Consider the following 21,527-nt stretch of genomic DNA (forward strand, 5'->3'; position numbering starts at 1 on the left):
TGCAGTGTCAATTTTGGTCGAAAAAACCCTCATAATATTTGTTTTTTAATTTGCAATGTCTGTGTCCCAGATCACTGTGCTATCTGCGGACTTTTATTGTAAACGTCGTTACGGTTAGATGGATAAATGTGTTTTCTACTATCAACCTGTTTTTCTTGTTAATATGACAGTCATGATCTGCTACATCAGGATCGTTGACATTCAAATCTTATTTATGTGCGCACCTTTTTCCTTTTTCATCCCCGCAAACCATTCTTCACTTCCTCAGTGATATATGAACAAACTGCACAAATTAATATTATTTTACTCTTGCATCTTCGTGTCCGTGATTGTGACGCGTGTTTAGCCCGGACCGGTCGATGATCTGTTTACCACCCACAATTTTTACAATGTGTTTCGGTGGAGTTCAATTTACAATGGTGTAGGCCGATAGGCAATTGTGGACATTAAATTGATAATCGTCAACAGTATGCATGGTTCAGTTACCCCCGGCCCATGGGTGTCTAATGTTGCTAGATAATGATTTCATTTTCTAATGGGAATAGCCTCGCTGGCTATTATTCCATACCCGTCGGTCTCACTTCTTTAGGGGCTGCAATTTCAAGCTAATTTCCCATCGGGTAGCTAATCAACAATCTGAATCAAAAAAACACGTCGAACGTCACTCTACCTGATCTTGTTTTGAAGAGAGAGAACATTTTTATTCATATTTTATCCAAATTGAATTGATTAATTTAGCGTTTGAGAAAGATACAATTCCATCGATGAATGGTAAAAGACTTCCGGCCTGAAACCTTTTATTTGGCATCTGACTGAAAGCACACACACTTGTGCAACAAGGGTGTCATTTCTTTCATTGCTTTCGTACATTTTCGAAACCATTTTGAGTCCAATATTTTAAAGGGTTCTTTGTTTATGCATAAAAAATGTTCGAATAATTTGATAACTGTCATTATAGACCAGTATTCTCACTTGGTATATTATACCAAGTGAGAATACTGGTCTATAATGACAGTTATCAAACGAGTCCAGTGCCTTTAAGGTTGTGCCTCCCTCCCGACTGCTCAAGGAAAACGCTCGCGTCCGTTGATGAAGAGAGAAGATGTAAACTGGTGAACAAATTTGTTGTTACTCAGTGAAGGACGGGGGTAGTGTGTAGTCAGTAAATGTTTTCCTACAATCCATTCAGTCCATTAGAACGCATGCATTGAAGTACGTGGCTTTCTGATGAGGATACAGTTCCAAATGGCCCTAGATCCTCCTGCCGGATGGGAAAGACGGTCATACGAATCGCGAGTAAACATCACTCGCTCACAAAGTGTCGGTGAATAATATTATATAAAAAGGACGAACTCTGAGTGTAGCAAAGAAGAACCTCAATATTTCCCATCGTATATGATGTTCAAAATGACTGATAAGCTGCACTACTAATCCAAATCATGCTGAGCCTAAAGTCGCTCCAATCGGAACCTTTCAACAGCGTCTGACAAGTCTGACTTCAAAACTAACCAACATCACAACCCAGGTTTGTCTCGGAACAACATCTTTTGACTCGTCGAATTATAAGAAGAATATTAATAATCAAAATGAACAGTTTAAAATAACGGAAAAAGAGTTTAACAAGGAATATCGAATACAAAGTTACAGATAAATAAAAAAAAAAAAAAAAAAAAACTACAATTACATGCAAATAATAAAAAACTCAAGTCATTTACCAAAAAGATGTGTCTTCAAATTAGACTTAAAATGTTCCAGAGAGGAGCTGCCTCATACTACTATAGAGTGAATTGCAGAGTTCATGAGATGCAACCTTAAAGGCCCATTGCCGATGGTTTGCCTCGAACCCATTCTGTTTCTATTAGCCACATCTTAATGCTCGTCGAATTGATGGATTTCAAGAGGTTGACGCCCAAAAACCGTACTAGAATTATGTGCAATAACAATATTATTAATGAAGGTACGTATTTATTCTGTGAAAATGAAAAAAGGTAAAGATGACGAAAAAGAGAAGACTGGTCGATAATATGACCATGTTCCTATTGTATATGTTGAAAGAGATTCGCAATCAGCGCGATGATTTGCATCTAAATTTACAGGGAACAAAATAAGTCCGTACTGGAAAAAGTACATCTGTCTGAACCAATCTGCAATATTGTTCCTTTGTGAACACACGTGCGTATACGGAAACCTTATACTCGAAACGCCGCCCGGTTCGTTTTAGCCGAATTCCTTTTCCGAAATTAAATACCCCATCATTCATAAAATATCGAACTGACAGAAAATATGACACACGCTGGACAATGTAAGACCAACGGGCACGTTTAAAAAACATACGTTAAAGGGATTTACAACATAATTATTTATATGTTAAACGTAATATTATTCACGCACAATTTACAAAGTCATAAACGAAACCATATTCTGACACAATTTCAATGTATCAAAAGACGGACTAAGACTACCACTATGTTGGTTTCCCTTTCAAGCACTACGCTAAAAGTGTAACATATTCAGCTATAAGGATATGAACAATTTTCAAATTTAATTTAAAAATAGTCAAAGCAAACGTTTGCTTTCCACAAGAAAACACCCACTGCAGCAACGTGACCTCGTAATTTTAGACTGGTACTTCAGTACTATAAGTGTATTATTGGTAATTCCAGAACAGACCAAAAAGCATAATCTGTGTTTATATGAAATTGCCCTGTACGGCTTGCAGCACTTCCGTTGGTGTTGAGTTTCTTTACTGTTTTCAAACACCAATTTGGGTCCCGGTCAAGAGAAATCTTGACCTAACAAGCCTACTTGACTTTGAAATTAAAAAAACAAAGTTCATCAAAAATATTGGATAGACTCTTAGGTTTGTGAAGTCATGCATCGTAAGGCTGAGTTGCATAATTGGATTTAGACACTTATTACTAATGAGCCACCCTAGTTTTAAATTAACCAAATATCCTAAGATATTGGTTTGGTATAAACATTATAACTAAGGGAGGTGTGCAGTAACATCATGTGAATATCTCTTTATTATAAGAACCAATACTATTAAATTTATACAAGAGATATACACATAATATTAGTGCAAACCTCTCTAGTTATACTTCCACCCATAAACAGTTATATATCGACCCTATGTGTATGAACATAAGTAGTCAGCTATCAAGTTGAAACTTACAATTTGTGTTTGACAATAACTGATTGGTCTATAGCATCGAGCATGTCATCCACACGATGCGATGCGTTGCCAGGGTCACAAATAACTGTACACACCTGGCAAGGAATAAATGTGCGTGTTGTACCAACGAGGATAACAGATACTGTAATGTAATCACACACGTTATGCTTAAGCCATGAGAGTGTTGGCTTGGCAATGATGGTGTTCCCATTGGTTTCATCATTACCGAGTAACGCGATTCGGCTTGCACAGATAGTTTTCCCCAGGTGTTTTGGTGTTTTTACTACTTTTGTTTAAAGGTAGAAGAAACTATTGGTCACTAAAGAAAAAAAATATTATAAAAACTATGGTAACGAGCAATGGAGAACTGTTGATAATATAAAACATTGTGAAAAACGGCTAAAATATTAAAGGACTTCAGGTCTGAAGTCTTTTTAGGCATCTGTGAAGGCACACAATAATTATTGTGTGCCTTCAGAACGCTAACTTGTGCACAAGTTTGTGCAACAAGGGAGTGTGTTTTTGTGCAATTAATCTCTTGCAACTTCGATGACCAATTGAGCCGAACTTTTTCACAGATTCGTTATTTTATGCATGTTTGGTAGCACCAAGTTGGAATACTGGTCTTTGACAATTACAAAAGGTGTCCAGTGCCTTTAAGCTTTCCACAACTGGCACAAAAGCTGGCTCGATTTGCATCTTAGTGATTTGCAGTGGGTTTTCCCTTACTTCTAAACAGACAATATACAACCCAATGAACATAGTCTTTAAACGTATTAAGTTGCAGTTTAAATAAAGTTGATTTATAACACATTCAAAATAACTGTTTCGGTATCATTGGCGACAGGTAAACCAAAACGGTCAAACTGAACACAAAAAGTCTTAACTTGGTTCTCAGAGGTTTACCAGAGATGATCAGGAAAATGTAATTGGATTTATCGATCGAGTCATGTTCAAATCAGTTCAATGACGCATGCCTAAATAAAACAGAATTTTGAGTTAAAATGACACCGGAAGATTAACGCGTTTGGGATGCGCGGATCTACACTCGATCCCAAATACAGAGTGCCGACCCGTACCGAAATCGTCATATTTAATGTTGAATGCTTTCACGGTGTCGTGATTAAAGTTTAACGACTATGTGTCTACACATTAATATTTGCTGACAGTGTGTTCTATGCTGCTGTGCCAGGTATTATGTGGAATAAGTTACCTTATAACATTCGCCATACTCCATCACTAGCAGCCTTCAGGAAAGCATTTATCTAACTCCTCAATTTGTTTCCCTAATTTTTGCTCTACTATTCTGCTTTCTAAGCGCTGTATTTGTAAGAGTACTATATTAATGCTAGTTTGTTGTTAAATTGTATTGTATTGTTTTGTATTGTAGGCCTAGTAACAAAGCGAGTCTTTTCGTAATCGACCTAAAATTCAAAACATCGAACATTTTATCATGCAAAGAAGAGGAAAACGGTACAATTGGCATTGCATAAATATGCACATAGAATTGATAAATAAAATCAAATGTTTTAAGAGACAACAATACAATAAATAAAAACTAATATTGTGGCCATGTGACGATTGTGCGCATGGGCACAAACCGTGTTGATGACATTGACGTTGGAGGCCTGCTTGCACAATCTAGCCAGTGACAGTACTGCGCTGCCCAGGGAGAGCGATATGATGGGAGACCCAGTATAAAAATACACACACGGTAAAGTATCAGCACAAAACGTTCACTCGACAGATGAAAAGATGCTGCGCGTTGTTCCATGCTGAACGTTATATTCACTATGCCCACACTACTATCACACAATCAAGAAGTCTGTTGATGCGTCAGTATGGGGTAAAGTCCCATGGAATTGTGTATCTCAATTAATTAATCAAAGTGGTAATTTGGTAACTGAAAGGGCAACAAAGGTTGTTTTATTAATTCTGATCATTGCATAGAGTCTGATGAACTGGATGAGAAGTTTATAACATTTTTAACCATGGAGACAACTACTCTCACGTCCGTATTGTATCCCAATTACACGGCGTCGGTATTCCCTAACTCTGACTACATTATGGACGGCAGTGATGCAGACGTGAATGGAACCTCGATCCAACCCGTCCTCACCCCTGGCGTCTTGGCAGTGACCACTATCGCCTACGGGATCATCTTCTTTTTTGGCGTGACCGGTAACGCCTTGGTGGCTATCGTCATTTGGCAGAATGCGGACATGAGAAGTTCCACCAATTACTTTTTGGTGAATTTAAGCATTGCGGATTTGATGGTCATACTTGTATGTTTGCCCCCATCAATGCTGGAACTTTATTTCCCCGATTGGATGCTGGGCAAATTTATGTGTAAGTATAATTAATGTATTTGATCGCCTCATTAAAGGAACACGTTGCCTTGGATCGGTCGAGTTGGTCTTTGACAAGCGTTTTTAACCGTTTATTATAAAATGCATATGGGTAGAAAGATGTTGTAAAAGTAGAATACAATGATCCACACAAACATGCCGCGAAATTGCACGGTTTTCCTTTTACCCTGTCGACTAACACGGTCGGCCATTTATGGGAGTCAAAATTTTGACTCCCATAAATGGCCGACCGTGATAGTTCGCGACGTAAAAGGAAAACCGTGCAATTTCGAGTGATACTTGTATGGATCATTATATTCTACTTTTAAAACATCTTTCTAACCATATGCATTTCATAACAAACGGTTTCAAACGCTTTTAATAGACCAACTCGTCCGATCCAAGGCAACGTGTTCCTTTAAAATCGAAACAGTCATACTATTTGAAAGGAATAAAACACGGTAGTTTCATATTGTAATATTTTAAAGAAACTTAAAGGCACCGGACACCTTTGTTAGTTGTTAAATAAAGACCAGTCTTCTCACCTGGTGTGTCTCAACATATGCATAAAAAAGATAACAAACTTGTGAACATTGGTTGTCCAAGTTGAGAGAGAATAATGAAGAAAAAAAACATTCTTGTCACAGTAAGTTGTGTGCTTTCAGATGCTTGAGTTCGATAGAGACGTCAGCTGAGGTCTCGAACTCAATTCAAATATTTTAGTGAGAAATTACTTCTTTCTCTAAAACTACGTCACTTCAGAGGGAGCTGTTTCCCACAATGTTCTATATCATCAACCTCTCCCCATTACTCGTTGCCAAGTAAGTTGTTGTGCTTACAATTATTTTGAGTAATTACCAAGAGTGTCCAGTAATTTTAAGAAAGGTGACAATTTGTTCATATGCGCTCTTTCGTGATCATTAAAGACAGTGGACACTATTGGTAATTGTCAAATACTAGTCTTCACAGTTGGTGTATCTCAACATATGCATAAAATAACAAACCTGTGAAAATTCGAGCTCAATCGGTCGTCGAAGTTGTGAGATATTAATTCAAGAAAAAACACCCTTGTCACACGAAGTTGTGTGCTTTCTGATGCTTGATTCCGAGACCTGAACTTCTAAACTTGAGGTCTCGAAAAATTACCTCTCTTCGAAAACTAGGTCACTTCAGAGGGAGCTGTTTCTCACAATGTTTTAAACATCAACCTCTCCCTATTACTCATTACCATGTAAGGTTTTATGCTAATAATTATTTTGAGTAATTACCAATAGTGTCCACTGCCTTTAAGGCTTGCTTCTAGTTTATGTGGGTATATATTTGACAGGCGCCATTTTTAAGATACCAATGCTTAAAAAAAAACAATAAAAAAAAACCCAGGGGGTGTAGAAGAGCCTCCCTCGAAAAAATTGTGATTTTATTTTTTATGACAGGCCCTAATTCCCTTTCTGCTCTACCAGTTACATAACAAAATCACAGTGGCATTTATAGAAGGTTTGATTATAGTGTGGTCGCCCAAAACATGGTGAAAAAATAAATTATTAATTTGGTGTTTTGAAGTGCAAAACATCATCACTACAAGATACGATTAGGGACCTGATGAAATTATAACTTGTTCGGCGCAGTTTGTTTTTATCTCACACTGCATTCCCTTCCGCACTGTAGATGAAATTCCGGGTCAAAATTGATCTAGATTCCGGATTTCGGATTTCGGGTCACAGGAGACCTGACCCACGTGTGGATTAGGCTGACCTTGAACCTGTTTAATAATGGGGTTTTAAGTAGGATTCTCTGTCAGTTTGACCCAATGTTAGGTATGTCCGAATCAAACTAAACCAGAAATGAATAATATGAGATCCGGATAATCCGGGTCAATTCTGACCTGGATGATTCTGGTTCTCCCATTTGGGCACGGAATCCGTTTCAAGTGCAAATCTGAGATCTTGGACAAACACGTTTATAATAGCAGTAGCTGTTATAGAAGCAATTTACTGGGTCGATTGGAAGCCTCTGATTAAAAACCATGGTAAGTCAGTCATGCACATTCCGTACACAAGTTTGATCAAAATAGAAACCAGGTCGACAAAGCTCATCAAAGATATGTTTTGTCTCTGAAGTATGCACATGCCTACCGGACCCTGACTTTGATTTGTTATTCATTAGTAAAAACTCGCACCTACAAAGTATGAAATATTGAGATGGAACTGGAATTTATTCAACTTGTTTCTTGTTTTTCACAACAAACAGTAATACATAAATCAAGCCTGCTAATCTAAACAATGTGCGTCATCATTACGGTGTATTTAAATCTGTATGACTACGGACTTCAATGTGGGTCTAATTTATGGTGTAATACATACCAGGCGGATATTTTGTTTTGAGTTTCGGTGGTTGTTCTGAGACCACGTAGTTTAACTGATCATCGAGTGTATTAAGTTGCCGCTCAAGTATTATTTATGAAGTGTGCGTTGATATTTTAAGGAGGTATTTAACTGCTTGACGAGAGGGGTAGAATGGAATTAAATTGCTGTTCAGTCTTCATCACGCCCCAGATTTGCACTAATCATCTTGCTGTCTTCATAGCTATTGTATTCGGATTCATGGAGAGCAAAGTATAAAGAGAACATGATTTATAAAAAAATTAAAAAAATCATTCTCAGGTTCGACATTTTGATCACTTTGAATAATAGAACAATAAATGTGTGTCGAGTGAACTCTATAACTCAGCTTGCGATGTCGACTGTCGACTTAAACTGTTTGTTTTCTTTTCTCTCCTACTTTCAAATTCGTTTAAATGAAATCGGTATCATTTACTTCTCATGATTTTCAAACGCGACCCGGGGGGGGGGACACGACTGCCGGCCCCATTCCGGCAAAACAGTGATATGGCACAACAAGAAAAGAAAAAAATGGACAGAGGAAGCAAACTTGACCAGTTAACAGCAATATTTAAACATTGACACTATCAATTATGTTATGATAAGTTATTCTTAAAAAGGTAAGTTTTCAGATAATATTCAAACAGTTCAAATGTAATGGCAGATTTGATTGCTGCTGGCAGCCTTTTCCCCCAAACGAAGGACATGATTGTAGTCCAGAATCTTATTACTTGGGTTGATGTGAACCAACAGCTCGCATCAAATGAGTCACGTAGTCTCACCACTCGTAAGAACATATCACTAATTCATGTGGGAACTGGTCGTCCCCACGCTAAAACCCATTGTCACGGGGACCGTTTTCAATCATAAAGTTATATTCATTTAGGTCTTGGCAATGTAGTGGAAGAGTCTCTCGGAGATATTTTGAACACCCGTCTTTTGTGTGTGTGTGGGGGGGGGATACAATCAAGAAAGTCATAAAGAACTTTATTTGTGTACAGCCTGAAAAGAGTTTGCTTCAATCGCCCTGATGTAAATTACAAGTTTTGCGTTTCAACTGCTCGGAGGCTTTAGGATAAGGTTTTGATTTCCAAGAGATGTGAAGACTAAAATTGAATCAATATCTGAACTTGATTTGACTGCCCCGAATTCATTGGTTCCCGGCTACATAACCTCCTGGAAATGATAAATTCTCACAATGCCTGACACGAAATTAAAAGCACGGACAGGATGTGCGTCATTCAAAATAGCACGATACAATGTTCGTTTCCTTCCCCAGCATAACGCTCTTTGGTACCGGTTAACTACTAACATTACCGTGCCCGATACAGGACCTCTGAAACCATGGGCAATGTCAACATTCATGACAATCGCTCACGAGCTGATTGTGACAAATTATTTCAAGCTTCGGGGACACGACAAACAAAAGCAAATCATTAGAAACTATAAGACGCATGAATCGAGGGTAGGGGATTCTAGGCCGGAGGAAAAGCCAAATGTCTCCCCAAGATATATCGGTGGCCTTTTCTGTTTCCTCAGCGTCAAGACGAATAATAAGATCGCCAACTTTGATCTAGCGTTATCGGGATTCGCTAACCGTACCTGTCGGCACTATCGACCCCAGCTTAGCCCTTAAACCATGGGACTTGTGTACGGTGTCCCCATCAAACATTATTCACGTTCTCATAAACACAATTCCCAAGTATGTAAGTTTGTTGAAAGTGTAGCATTATGACAATGGTTTATTACAAAATACGTGCGTTCTAATCGTGTTATTTATAGCTGTGCAACATTAGTTTTCAAAACCTTAAGAAATGCTGAGTAAAACACCCGACCTGTTTGATGTATTACTGTCGTCTGAGCTGTTCTTTTCTCTGTTTGTCTAGCCTGGTTTCTACGGGACAGAAAGAAACTTAGATATTGCCATCGATCTTATAAATCTTGTGTTACTGTGAACTTTGCCCACAAGAGACACTGTTACATCTAGCGGAAACCTTTATATGTGAGCATTGCTAAATTTCATTTTAAAGAGTCCGTACACAACATATTGTGGGTTGTCTTTCTCAAAGTGTCTAAGAAACGATGTTTGTTGTTCTTGCGGGTTGCTGCTGTACATTGTTTTAAAGTAACAATTGAAGACAATGCGTTATATCCCCTAACTTCTCAAGTGGATTTGTTTAATCAGTAAAGGTCGCACAGAGCTGAAAACAATTCTGACAATTTGCCGGCACATCTAAATAAAAGTTGAACCAATAATGTGCCGTGGCCTTCAAGCCCTTTATTGGTGGTCTCCCTCATTTCGTTAGTATCTTTGTTCGGGGTGCACGTCAGAAGCTTTACAATCGACTGCCGTACATGCAGGTACTACACCACTGCTTACGAAACAACCTGGGACTCGGCAGCCAGGGGATCACCATGGCCAGTAATGACACAACAACCTGGGACTCGGCAGCCAGGGGATCACCATGGCCAGTAATGACACAATATTAATATTTGTGTATAGAGCACTTGACCATAGTCCAGGATTAATCACATTAACCTTGACCGGTAATAAGCTGCACTGGTTAATCCAAGGTAGTGATGGTTAATTGCTTATTAATAATAACACCTAGTTCATCGTTGGACCATGGTTAGACTGTGATGAAATCACTTTAAGATGAAAGCAATCTTAGCTTTCACTTCCTGTTATATAGTTAACAGATGTGCTTAATTCGGCCACGCATTCCAAACTGTGTAGGAATTTAATTCCCTTAAATGCAACCTTAATCCAAAACCTGTTAGAAAGATAGACAATTGTCTCATTTTGTTCTACTGACCTAATGAGCTTAGCAAAACTGCTTAGCAATGACAACTTGCGCTAAGCAGATTACACGCCAAAGTTTTCATTTTCATTTTCTGATTGTCTGTTCTACCAAAAATGATTGCGTAACTTTCAATTTCCTCGAAATTATATGGAATAAATTGAATTTCCCTAATTAAAACCTTTACCCCAAACCTTTGCACACTACTGGAGAAAACCTTGAAATTAACATACAAAAAGAGATAGTCATTATAAGTTATCAAACATCTGTTCGTCAGTCGAAGATTTCATATTGAAGATATCAAACTACTCGTACTGCGTGGAAATAAACAAAGCTTCAGTGGAAAGTGTACGCTTCTGATATGTCAATACAGTATTTAGTAGATAACTCAGTCTTATTTTAGCAATGCAAATAAAGACTTTTAGTGTTTTGAAATAACCTGTTGTACTGCGGTCTCATTTCGCCCAATTTGATTTCTAGTGTCCAAAATAATGTAATAACCGCATAGGTTTGTTGCCATCATGAAAACCGAAAATCATCTGTTGAGATCAAAATCTGCGTGTTTTGAACGCCACAACGTTCAAGTGGTTGGAAATAAATTGCATCTTTATACACAAACCATAAACAAGATCACAACTCTTGTAAAATATTGCACAAAATGTGGAGAGTTTACCACAGTACCAATTTGTTGATCAGCGATTTGATATCATTGAAAAACGCCGTTGAGTATTCCGTTTCCTCTTTGGTAAAAGATAAAGCGTCGGCTTCGACTATTAATAGGTCACATACGCGAAGCTGGGAAATAATACGTGTTCGTTTGTAAGATACTATTATTTCGGTTGTCGAGCCAGGCAAGAGAAATATGATCAGTTTCTCACCCAATAATTCTCGGGAAATCTAGCTGCATTCCGAAAAGAAATGTGACCCATGAAGATCAGTAAACCGGATCACCGGAACAGCTAAAACAATTATAAACACTACACAAATGTCAATCATTCTTGATAAGTTATACCCCAAACCCTTTAAATTACAAATAATGAACTGGCTTCTTTCATCCGTCAACCTTTTTGAGTTTCTAGTTATGGTTTGTCTTCTTGTTCCGTCCTAGTTCGTTAAGTAGCGATTACCTTGTTTGTTTGTCAAGTTTCGTCACTTTATTTCGTTCTGTTGTAATTTAAGTTCTCTTCCGAAGTCTATGTTACCTTTAAGATATTTCTGTTCAAGACTTTGTCTATTTGTTATGCCTCCATAACTGCTTCTTTTGTTTGCGTCTCCATTAATTATTATTCTAGCAGTTGTTTAATAGACCATCTTTTTAATTACATGTATCACATGTATATACATTTTGCGATTAATTGAATTGAATTATTCAACTCCACAAAAATCGCAGACGGAAGGTTGTCTCTAGCTCTCTGAATGTTTTGAACCAAGGACTTTTCCACCACACATAGACTATTTCCAAGCCGTAGCTCAAACCAATGATCAATATTCTGGAATCGACACCTGGTTTGTTTCCAGCCCCTAGATTTCACACCTCTGCTTCTCTCCTATTTGCTCATTTTTTTGTTCTTCGTTATTTAATACAAAATCACATCTCTCATTCTGGGCCAAGGTTTTGCCCTGTTGAACCGACGCGTCAGAACGCCTTGCATGTGATTTCATTCCGCTTAAAACTACAGCTACATTACAGCTATAACTAAAGCAATGCAATCGTTGGCTGTTTAATTAAATGTTGTATCGTCAATTTTATAACACACACAATTTATGTTGGCCAGAGGGCTCTTTCAAGTTCAAACCATCTTTCATACTTTATATTCATAAGATTTCACGATTTATTGTGTGTCATATTTGTGGCCAATGGCTAAAATGAATTTAAATTTCAGTTGTAAATTCTTTTATCTAGATTTTTATGGATGAAGTGAAGTTTTACTGTTAATGTTTTATAGTTTGGTCTCAGTTAGGGTTAAAAACGTTGTTTGCGCAGCGAAAACTCAACAGCATTGATTTTTGATTTATAAATAAGCATCGAAATGACTATTTAACCAAAACAACGGGGATCACATCAGAACATCCTTGATTATCTCTCAAAACATAATTTTCGATATTGATAAATATGTTATCATCTATATAGGCAAACGTATCGACTACAATTAAGGGCTTTGTTTACAGAGTAACTGGTTCTAGCCGTTTCGTAACAGAGTGGTTCCCCCATCATCAGTGGATCCGATCACTTTCAGAAGCAGCATCAATATCAATAGAGTGATAACGTTTGAAGGGCATCGTCCGTTGGGAATACTTAGGGTTTGTACAAGCTGTTGCCTCTGTGTTTGTCAAACATCAATAAAACATCCCTTCAATAAAAGCAAATAACCTCAAAGAGATGATTTGTTGATTGGGGTGTCTTCGGTAGTTGTTGAGGCGAATTTGAGTGAAGTGTCTTGGCCTTTTGAAGTGTCTTACCCAATTACTGTCTTTGTAATTACGATATTTGCCCTCCTCTTTAAATTGAAATATTTAAGTACATCTTTCGTTTTATTCCCTTGACGCCGCTGCTGGACACTATTGTGGGGTTTTTCTCAAAAATATTTTTTACAGAATAAAAAACATACTCGGTAACGAGCAACGAAGAGCTGTTGATAACTAGCCTGTGGATGTTTTATTTCAATACGTGTGCAGTGCGTTTCTGAGATATTGCCGAAAATTGGGAACGATTTGTCCATGTAGGAAGAGCAATCTACGAAAGGGATACAATGTGAGAAGTGTTACTGCAGCTACAGTTTGGGGGTAAATAGTGATGTCTTTTTTATAGCTTCGAATGGAAACGTTTCTCAAACTGCAATATACTATATCCAAAGCTTCTATAATTTGTTAGCAAAAAGTTGTTATTGTCATTAATTTGCAGAGTCGCCAAACGTACACAGACCATTCGGTGCCCGACTCAGACGAAGTACTGTTTTTACCGGTAATTGTTTTACTTCCATGCTGATATTTTTGCTGGTCCCAGCACACAGAAAGCTTGTAACACTAAACGTGTACGTGTAATTCGATAATGATTCATTCGGTCATGTTTTGAAATGGTCGAAATGTCGCCACAGTAGGGTTTAAGCTAATCTATTTCCAAACTTGGCACAGTTTTATCCGATCCGAGTGCAACTTTTAGGAAGCTTGGCCAGTTCAGAAACTGGCTGCCACCTAGCGTTCATAGGTCTCCAGTTGATGGCTTCTTCAGTGGGTTCGGCCGGATCACTGAAAATACGTATTATTCAGTATTGAAGGTTGCAGCCAACAAACGACGCCGTAGCCAAAGTCGCTTGATTCCGAGCAGTATTCTGTCTTGCTATCTCTACCCGATCCTATAACAGTATATGTTATTGTTTTACTCTTCGTTATTCAGTATTGAAGGTTGCAGCCAACAAACGAAGCCGTAGCCAAAGTCGCTTGATTCCGAGCAGTATTCTGTCTTTCTATCTCTACCCGATCCATAACAGAATATGTTATTGTTTTACTCTTCGGTATTCAGTATTGAAGGTGCAGCCAACAAACGAAGCCGTAGCCAAAGTCGCTTGATTCCGAGCAGTACTCCGTCTTGCTATCTCTACCCGATCCTATAACAGAATATGTTATTGTTTACTCTTCGATATCCAACTGATCAAAATCCATGTTTACACTCTGATGTTCGCTAGACCGACATTGCAAAGGTTCTAGTATTGTTTAGTTCAGAAATGAAGAACAGTTTAAACCGTTCCCACTTGTTTTGTGAAACCTAGGTTTTACTCTGGCAATTTCTACTTCACTTTGAGACACCTACCCTCTTTCCTGGGTCAGAAAACATTTCTTTGAAACACAATAAGAGTTTCCAAGTCTTGTAGACGTTTTGTAGACATGTTTTGCTACCACGGCGTGAGGCTTTTTCTTGCTTAAGTTTGCGTTTTGATCTCATTTATCCGCTTATTTTATGTTGCAACTCGTGTGTGATTTTTGTTCCGTCGTTTCATTGTTCCAAGACCAAGAATAACTCATCTAGACCACATATTCGGATGCTTTTAAGATGTAGAAAAGGGTGTATGTTTTGAATAGCTTTGTTTCTGCAAAAAGACAAATCGATCATTTGTCGAAGGTTTTCAGATAACAAGGCGGGTTAATTGCCCATGTGACCCTCCCTTCCTTTAACTTTGGCGCCAAAGTCTAACGGTATCCGATTACAGCACACCACACAACCTCGTACTCTGGGGGATGATATTTAATACATCACTTCCCCAGCATATTTGTCTTCGGGCTTTTGATAGAATGTAATGATAATAACGGCTTGTTTTCAATCAAATTGACACAACGGTGTTCTTGATTTTGGATGGGGATGTGTGGAATTAGCCTTAATGTTAAGGTTTTTGTCGTTGTTTTCTGATGTGTCGTTTACCGGGGAACATGTGGTAGATGAGGGGAAAAAATAGTGGATGATGTTTTGCGAATTCTGAGACGCGATTGGTTTAAATTATGTTGCCTTTGGTAACATTTGTTTGCGTTTGGGCTTGGGGACGGTGACAAATGGGGAAGGTATATAAAGTGGGTTTAGAAGTATCAGTGTATCTTTAACAAAATAGTTGTTGTTGTTGTTGTTGTTGTTTACTTTAAAGCAATAGTTCACTTCGCAGAATGATTTGTTTTTCATTTCGTTAATTAATTTTGTTTGCAACTGTATACTGAGAGAAACAAACTCCGAAGACCGGAGGTCATGTTTCTCTGTCTTGTGTGGTTCTCGGGTTTGTAATGCCGGTGTCATCTCAATGCTTGGGGGTATAAGGGCAGCATGACTAACGAACATGCCCTCAAAAAGACACTGGATAGGTTGTGTTGCCTTCAGGAAAAACAGTTACAACACGAAGGAAGAGAAAAAAGATGGTTTGAAAGTTAAAAGTAAACTTGGTTGTGAAACTGTACAAAGGCAAAGTATATGGTTTTTGAGCCGTTTGATTGTTTAATCCTTTATAAATGTCATTGATAAAACACAACCTGTGAACACTCCAGTTTAAAAGTTCCGACGCGGTTTGATCCACAAGGGGAAAATAATCCGTAAATAAAATACGTTTCTCAATTTCAAGTTCTGATATAATTGTTTAAATAACCATGATCAAGAAATGTTTCTACAGTGCTAACCTACATCGGTGTATGGGTAAATAACCATAACCAAGAAATGTTTCTATACATCGGTGTATGGGTAAATAACCATAACCAAGAAATGTTTCTATACATCGGTGTTTGGGTAAACAACCATAACCAAGAAATGTTTCTATACATCGGTGTATGGGTAAATAACCATAACCAAGAAATGTTTCTATACATTGGTGTATGGGTAAATAACCATAACCAAGAAATGTTTCTATACATTGGTGTATGGGTAAATAACCATAACCAAGAAATGTTTCTATACATCAGTGTATGGGTAAATAACCATAACCAAGAAATGTTTCTATACATCGGTGTTTGGGTAAACAACCATAACCAAGAAATGTTTCTATACATCAGTGTATGGGTAAATAACCATAACCAAGAAATGTGTCTATACATTGGTGTATGGGTAAATAACCATAACCAAGAAATGTGTCTATACATTGGTGTATGGGTAAATAACCATAACCAAGAAATGTTTCTATACATCGGTGTATGGGTAAATAACCATAACCAAGAAATGTTTCTATACATCGGTGTTTGGGTAAACAACCATAACCAAGAAATGTTTCTATACATCAGTGTGTGGGTAAATAACCATAACCAAGAAATGTTTCTATACATTGGTGTATGGGTAAATAACCATAACCAAGAAATGTTTCTATACATCGGTGTTTGGGTAAACAACCATAACCAAGAAATGTTTCTATACATTGGTGTATGGGTAAATAACCATAACCAAGAAATGTTTCTAAAAAGAAAAATTGTTTATATACTACCGACAGCTGTTGGTGGCATTCTAGCCAATAAATTGTAATTATCATTATTTTTAAGAGTGATCACAAATGAATAGGCTTACTTCAATTAAGCTAAACCAAAATAAATGTTGCTTAACAGGAAATAGTTTTACAAGCCAAAGAAAACCATGTTTAATACAATGTATGGTCTAGCTCCCTGCTTATGTGGTTCAGCTGAAATGTGTAAAACAATCTGATGGTGGGACCGGGTTACACACAGAACAAACTGCGGCATTGCCGCCCAGTGTAACTCCAGGGACCTGCCATATGGTACCAGTGCTTAGTTTGAACCCTTGTTAGCATTCTCTTTGCTTTTTATTTGACGCCATTTAAATTGCTGTGTAATCGCCCGCATATTGTTGCACAAAAAAGTAAAGACAAAAGGCTTATAGTTTATTTGTTTTTTTTAATTGGAGATTAGCATAACATACAAATTATGACTACAGTAAAAGTGAGTTGGTTATTATTCGTCTGGAAAAATGATAGAACGGGTTGCCATTTCGCTGTTGATCAAAATGGATTTTTCAGATGGCTACTAATTAGACCTATACCACTGCATGGTATAGGTTTACATGGCCTTAAAGATTATAATTAAATATTTGTACACAGACTTCCGCATTGAAACAACTCTCGGTTTATGGTGACATCATTTTTGTTTTACTTTGTTCAGGTTTCATAACTAACCAGATTTTTTTTTTCTAGTGACATTCATACTTCTTAGAGTATGTCGTCTGCTCAAAGCTATAAGATCATCAAGAATTTTCATATTGTAATGATTAAAAGGTGAAACATAAAATGAAAAATGCATAATACATAAATTTGAAAAAGGAATAACAAACTTTTGAAAAAAGAGTGTGTTACTCAAATACGAATGTTTCTTTTGCAAAACAATAGCTTTGCAGACCAATAAAACACAGGAGCTCAAAAATTTATGTGGAATAGCAATTTTATAAAAATCCATACAAATTGCAACAGGGCCCTAATGACCTTTAAATTCTGAGCAGACGTTTTATAGTATAATAATTATTCTCTTTTACGTTTTCACGAGTAAATCTATTCCCCACCTGTTCAAATTCCATCAACAACAAGTGAACAAACTGAAGAAAACAAATATATGCCTTGTCAGTTAACTTGTTCATGTTTAAAATAATTGATTGCTGTATTTGAAATAAACACAATTTATTTTGTGGGGGCGTAAAATGCTATTTCCTCGCAACTGGCAGTATTTTTAGAAGACACATGCCCCTACTTGGTATGAGTGTTATAATCAGCGTGCACTCGGTATATGAAATTAATTATTAATTATTCAATCGCAGATTCTTGACTGTCTCTAAAATATTATGACCATTTTAAACTTATTTAAAAATTATTGCTCACATGTAAGATGACGTCATTTAACTATAAACTGTAGTTCACAAAATGTGGATCAATACATTTATAAAGATGAACAGTGCAAGTGCGTGCATTCTGGCAAATAACGGAACACATAGCAGCAATGGCTGCAACCGAAAAACAAAATGATCAACATGTATTTGTACTTAGCATCATGTAAGTTTGCAACCGAAAACAAAATGATCAACATGTATTTGTACTTAGCATCATGTAAGTTTGCAACCGAAAACAAAATGATCAACATGTATTTGTACTTAGCATCATGTAAGTTTGCAACCGAAAACAAAATGATCAACATGTATTTGTACTTAGCATCATGTAAGTTTGCAACCGAAAAACAAAATGATCAACATGTATTTGTACTTAGCATCATGTAAGTTTGCAACCGAAAACAAAATGATCAACATGTATTTGTACTTAGCATCATGTAAGTTTGCAACCGAAAACAAAATGATCAACATGTATTTGTACTTAGCATCATGTAAGTTTTTAAACTAAGTTAATGCAAGTGTATTCATGCCCCCCCCCCCCTCAAAAATCGTAAGCACTCTCGTGTGGATTCAGTTTTGTTTCAAAAGCTTTTAAGACCGATCTCACCAAATCTATACGGACTGAATGCTCCTTTCCACACTTAAATGTCAGAGCTTATAGCAAATGTGTTTTTAGAGACTAAAGACGATTCGCAGAATACCTAGGGTTTCGATTTCCAAGCCCCAATGGGCCGTCACCAGGAAGTGAACCCCCGCCTGGATGTTTAAAGGCCACTTTGAGTGCTTTGTTACTACGTGTTAGAACCATAAGGGTATTGTAACTCTAATGTCCAGAGGTCAGATAACAGTAGTCGGTAAACAAGCGCGACGGATCACTTTCCCCCCTCACCCTGCAGTACAATTGAGTTGTTTTCATTTTTCGACGAACCTTTCTCTACATGTAGCACAATCCAAACCGGAAGGCGCGTTCCACTGTTTGGGTTTTCCTTCTACTTTCTCTTACAAAAAAATACTGCAAACCGAAAAGTAGTTAGTTTGACAATGGTTAACTTAAACGTCTCACAGAAACAACCTATAAAATATTTGTATTTGCGGTGTTCGATTATTCGATACCTTTGTGTGTTTTAACTTCCAGGTTCATATCGATCTGAATGAAAAAAGATGTCATTGCATACAGACCATTATTGATACTTGTAATTTGGGCGCAGTGTACAATCTATAAAGTATTATTTAAGTTCGCATTTGAACGTTAATTACCCCCAAAACCTTTGTTTGCTGTATTCAATAATATGCTTAGAATAAGGTCATTCTTTGTGTTCCTTCATCATTCTTTCTTTTTTTTTTTTTTTTTTTTTTCTTTTTCTTCTTCTTTCCGCTTCTGTTCAAAACTATAATAGATGCAGCAATTTTCCATAATTCAAAAGCAAAAACAAAAAACTTCGAAACAACTAGATTCAGCTAATCAGCCCACGTAGTTCAACGAGCGATACCTGTGAAAACATAACCAGCAATCTTGTAAAGTATTTGTGTTACACCTAACATCCAACTAGTAAAATGCTATCACTTGAACTTCAAATTGTCCGTAATGGACCTCTAATTAGAAAGCAAATACCGCCAACACTTATACACACGGGACAACGAGCATTGTCAAATACCCATGAATGCCTGTCTTCGAAGTGGTTCTACACGTAAATTGCGCGTACACGGGTCAACATACTGGAGAAAAAAAATATATATTTTTTTTTCACATGCTCCGTAACTCGCAAAGGAAGTAAACGTTAACAACAGTAAGGTGTGTCCTAATATAATCATTGGGGTGGAAGGAAATCAAGCCTGTTTACGTTAATACAAATGCGATTCCTACTTTGTGGGCAAATATGATAATTGTTCAATTATTTCTTTCCACAAGACACCCCTCCAGCTGTGAAACGGTAAGACCCATAAGGTAAAAACTCCTTATAAGGATATTGGACTGCGCGTCACGCGTATCGCGTGATGCAGCACAGGCGCTCCAGCCGTTGCTCTCGACCAATAGGAATGAATTATAAGCACAGCATTAATAAGCTACTGGTTTTCGGCGATATATCTACCTTAGAAATAAATGTTAGCACAGCAATAGACTGTGCAAGTCTCGCACGTAGCGAAAACGAGAACTTAATTCGAAAAAAAGTATATTTTTGTACAAAACCAAATTGTATTGAAATTGTTATTTGTTAAAAAATTCTTAAAGATTATTTTTTTTAACGTACTTTTTGTATAATTATTTTTTTAATTCGTGTACATAATAATTGTTTTTTTTTAAATTAACGTAAAAATTATACATTCATCGGGACGAGGATCGCTGTTCGACATCGACGTGGATGGTTTTTCTAATACACCCCGTTTGTGAATCACGTCCAATTGGTGCGATCATCACATAGGTTCAGCGATAATGGGAACGTCAATTGGGTAATATTCTTAATTGTTTAGAGTAAACCGGAAACTGGAGGTCAAGTTTTTTTCTTTAGTTTTCTTCGTTAATTTGTTGAATTGATTTTACTTTTCTGTTTTTAATTACTTATTTTTACATTCCCAAGAACATATTCACTTTTTAGAGTCATAACATATGTTAAACTAAAATTATTGGCAGAACAAAATCTCCCCAACGTAAAACTCCATTAGGTTGGGACCACAATGGTCCCGGAAGTTCAATTTCTCGCGAGACTTGCACAGTCTATAGCACGGTTCCAAAACCTCAGGTATACACTCATTAAATTTGTTTTGCTTGGTAAACCATTAATGTATGACGTTACAATGTATGGCCGTGTCCGAAACGATGACTTCGGCTACAGCTACGGCTAGATCGCGCGCGTCTGCCTATTCTTCAACACTGGTAGACGCGCTGTAGCCGAAGTCGTCGTTTCGGACACGGCCTTAGTCTACATCTAATTCAAGTGGTATTCTAACGTACAATAATAGTCAGGTCACATGCAGCCTGTATCACCATCAGTTTTTAGTTGACTATTGTTATGAATCCTGTCATAGGTTTGGCCCACTGACATACATCAAGATTGAGATCGAGGTTAATCTACGTCCATCTGGGCCGAACAGATGTTAACACACTGTATACGATTAGATTATACTCACGGTCACACAAAGGGCATTGTTTCAAACAAGGTAAAACATAAAAGAGTATCGAGAAAATAAAGGTATCTATCTCTCATTTGTTTACTTAAAGTGAAGGTATACATGTGGTTATCACTCCTAGGAATCAATAGCAATAAAAACTTACTTGGTTAGCAGTACAGTAGTTTGGATAGTATAAAGCGTGTTGAGAATTATTGTACTTCGGCTTAATGTGGTTATGGACAAACTAACATTATATCAGCTGTTATCCCTTAATTTGAACTAAAAAAAGCGTTTCTGTCAGAAACGTTTATCGGATTTATTGTGTTTTTAAATAACGGACTATTCTTTCTGCATCAGTGTACTAAACCGCTGTGG

General features: G+C 37.2%; 1 pseudogene; it reads left to right on the forward strand.

Annotated features, from left to right (window-relative positions):
- The first annotated feature begins 5,058 nt into the window (after positions 1 to 5,058).
- Positions 5,059 to 21,527, forward strand: part of LOC139940818 (thyrotropin-releasing hormone receptor-like) — a 45,424-nt pseudogene continuing 28,955 nt past the window's right edge.

The sequence above is a fragment of the Asterias amurensis genome, chromosome 8 (assembly GCF_032118995.1).
Source record: "Asterias amurensis chromosome 8, ASM3211899v1".
In the NCBI taxonomy this organism is placed as follows: Eukaryota; Metazoa; Echinodermata; class Asteroidea; order Forcipulatida; family Asteriidae; genus Asterias; species Asterias amurensis.